This window comes from Gekko japonicus, unplaced genomic scaffold (assembly GCF_001447785.1).
Source record: "Gekko japonicus isolate JY-2015 unplaced genomic scaffold, Gekko_japonicus_V1.1 scaffold884, whole genome shotgun sequence".
Classification (NCBI taxonomy): domain Eukaryota; kingdom Metazoa; phylum Chordata; class Lepidosauria; order Squamata; family Gekkonidae; genus Gekko; species Gekko japonicus.
This window is the reverse complement of record NW_015172029.1, coordinates 55,838-59,232: the sequence shown is the minus strand read 5'-3', so window position 1 is coordinate 59,232 and position 3,395 is coordinate 55,838. Positions and strand designations below refer to the sequence as shown.

At 47.6% G+C, this 3,395-nt stretch overlaps 1 protein-coding gene across 1 annotated transcript in view; it reads left to right on the top strand.

The window, feature by feature from the left end:
- Nucleotides 1-630: 630 nt before the first annotated feature.
- APBA3 (amyloid beta (A4) precursor protein-binding, family A, member 3) overlaps nucleotides 631-3,395 on the top strand; it is a 30,502-nt gene continuing 27,737 nt past the window's right edge. Inside the window, exon 1 of the mRNA XM_015420586.1 lies at nucleotides 631-735. The gene's annotated coding sequence lies outside the window, so the exon portion shown is untranslated. The remainder of the gene's footprint in view (nucleotides 736-3,395) is intronic.

Genomic DNA, 3,395 nt, shown 5'->3' with positions numbered 1-3,395 from the left:
AAGATATCTCTCTCTGGCTACTTTCTCCATCTCTAGCCACTTTCTCCATTCCAGATGGTCGGGCGTGTTGGTCTGAAGCGGCAGAACAAATTTAGAGTCCAGTGGCACCTTTAAGACCAAGAAAGGTTTATTCAAGTTTTGAGTTTTTGATTGCATGCACTGGATTCTGAATCTGTTCCTAGGCATAATGTTATGCATCATGTTCCTTGTCCCAGTTGTATTGGATTTTTTTTCTAAACTAAAAAGCCCCAAATTATTTAGCCTCGACACAGAGAGTACTCCATCTTTCTGTGTGATACCTCTGATGATGCCAGTCACAGTTACTGGCGAAACGTCAGATTCTACAATGCCAAGACCACGGCCGCACAACCCAGAAAATCTACAGCAACTAATATTTAGCCTTTCCTTGTATGCAAGGTGCACCGCTAACCCCTGGATTAATTACCCTTTCCTGCACATTTCCAATCGGCGCTACGATACATTGCTGGCATTTGGGAGACCAGCAAAATGGGAGAAAACTACATCTCCCAGAATCCTTTGCGAGCACATGCTCAATTCAGGGGAATAGCAACAGGAAGGGCAGGGGAGAAGAAAAGTGTGGCAGGCAGGACTTTCAAAAGTACATGCGAGTGGCCCTGATCCAGGATTATCGAACCCTCCCCCCAAAAGGCAACCCACAAAGAGTTAGATCTCCTCTTGCACCCTTCCTCCTCTCTGAGAAACTTTGGTCAAAAAGTAAGTTTGTGCATAAGTTTTTTTTTTATGTTTCTTTAAAAGTTGTAAGTGGGGGGGGGTAACTTTGATGGGGAGGTGCAGCTACTTCTAAACTGTCTTGCTCGGGACCCAGTTCTGTTACATTCATGATGAGATTCACAGCGCAGTTCTGGGCATGTCTACTTGGAAGTAAGTCCCAGTGTGGCTTATTGCTAAACAAGGTTGCATAGGATTGCAGCCTGAATTCCAAATAAGTCTGCCTAGGATCCCATCCTGGGTATTTTTTTAAACAAGCCCTGCTGAGATTTTTCTCCCTGAGAGAAGAAAGTGTGCAGGTTTATAGCTTAGAATTGCACATTGTACATTGCATAACAATATCATTTACTCTCCATAAAACATCTATGTGTTGCTCAGCTGCCGCACAGGCCCTGAACTGAAAAGAGTGGGTGCTGCTGAAATAAGAGCTTCACACCAGTGACAGCCAGAGTGGTGTAGCAGTTCTGGACTAGGATGAGGGTGGGGACCCGGGTGCGAATCTCCACTTGTGCCATGGAAGCCCACTGGGTGACCTTGGTCCAGTCCCAGAACCTTACAGCATTGTTGTGAGGATAAAACTGGAGAAGAGCAGACCAATGTAAGCCACCTTGGATCCCCTTTGGGGACAAAAGTGGGATACGTGATGTAGTGGCTAAGATTGTTGGATTAGGATCTGGAAGACCCAGGTTCGAATCCCCACTTGTACCATGGCAGCTCACCAGGTGACCTTGGGCCAGTCATACTCTCTCAGCCTAACCTACCTCACAGGGTTGTTGGGAGGATAACATGGAGGAGAGGAGTACAATGTAAGCCACGTTGGGTCCCCGATGGGGAGAAAAGGGAGGTAAAAATGATTGACTTAATTAATTAAATAAAGGAAATACATGAAAATAAATTTCTCAAACCACACAGTCATCAGCATTTTAAAACTAAATATGCATTTCCCACCCTTGGACTGAGTCTCCCCTTTATGGGCTTAATATCTGGATTTACCAAGTGGCTATTCCTCCGTCCTGCAGTGATGCATCCCTCAGGCTGTCAACTGTTGTACAGGGTGGGATATGTTTTAATAAATAAAATAGTACTTAAAACCTGTGGAGGAAGATAACTGGGGCTGCAGGAATAATACCACCACCACCGGACTGTAGAAGAAGGAGGAGGAGATTGGATTTATACCCCACCCTTCACTACCCAAAGGAGTCTCAAAGCAGCTTACAAACTCCTTTCCCTTCTCCTCCCCACAACAGACACCCTTGTGAGGTAGACCGAGAGAGCTCTTTCGAGAACTGCCCTTGAGAGAACAGCTCTGATGGAACTTATGACTGACCCAAGGTCACACCAGCAGCTGCACATGGAGGAGTGGGGAATCAAACCCGGTTCTCCCAGATTAGAGTCCGCGCTCCTAACCACTACACCAAACTGGCGCTCTGTCCTGCTTCTGTGGCACAGGAGTTACATAAGAACATAAGAGAAGCCAATGCTGGATCAGGCCAATGGCCCGTCTAGTCCAGCATTCTGTCACACAGTGGCCAAAAGTACCAGGTGCCGTCAGGAGGTCCAGCAGTGGGGCCAGGACACTGGAAGCCCTCCCACTGTGGAGGGAGATGGGAGTTATGGTGGGAGCCTTTACTCACAGTTTCCAAGTTGTTTTAGAGCATGCAGGAATTTGGAAGTGCCTTCATTCTTAAAAGGTAATTTCTAAAAAAAACTTTTCGGTGTCAGCCGTTCACGTCCAAGGTACATCTTGAGGGCAAACGTTGATTTCTCATTTGCTCAGCAGTTTAAAATCTTTGTATGTCCCCTCCCTGTATAAGTAGCAGAAAGTCAACTCACAGCATGATAAACTATTTGGAGGGGGCTGTGGCTGAGTGGTAGAGCATCTGCTTGGCCTGCAAAAGGTCCCCGGTGTCTCTAGCTAAAGGGATCAGGTAGGAAGAGATGGAAAAGACCTCTACCTGAGACCCTGGAGAGCTGCTGCCAGTCTGAGTGGACAATATTGTCTTTGATGGGCCAAGGGTCTGAGTCAGTATAAGGCAGTTTCATGGAAATGGGGATGGGAAATCAAGCCCTTCAAGGCCATAACCAGGCCTCGGGGTGTGTCCAGTAGCCTCCCTCTCCCCAGAAGCCTGATGGGGCTCGGTCAGACCATGGGGGATCAGTAGCGGTGTTGGGGTGATCTCTTCCGCTGCCTGTTCCCTGGGCAGACTCAGCGGACCGTTGACTGTCAAATGGTTGCCATTGATCAGCTGGTTGGCAGGTAACAGCAGAACAACTGCATGGGGGATCAATAGCGGTGTTGGGGTGATCTCAATCCCTGGGCAGACTCAGCGGACCGTTGACTGTCAAATGGTTGCCATTGATCAGCTGGTTGGCAGGTAACAGCAGAACAACTGTGTGCTGAAATACCTGCAAGAGTGAAGATACAAAAAGAGACTTCAGCAAAGCGAAACACGTGTGTAATCAGCAATAAATCTGTACATAAAATCCATCATAGGAAATATTTGTTGTTGTTCAGTCGCACAGTCGAGTCCGACTCTTCGCGACCCCATGGACCAGCTCCCGCCAGGCCCTCCTGTCTTCCGCCATCCTCTGAAGTTGGCTCAATTTCATGTTCGTTGCATCGATGACACTGACTAACCATCTCA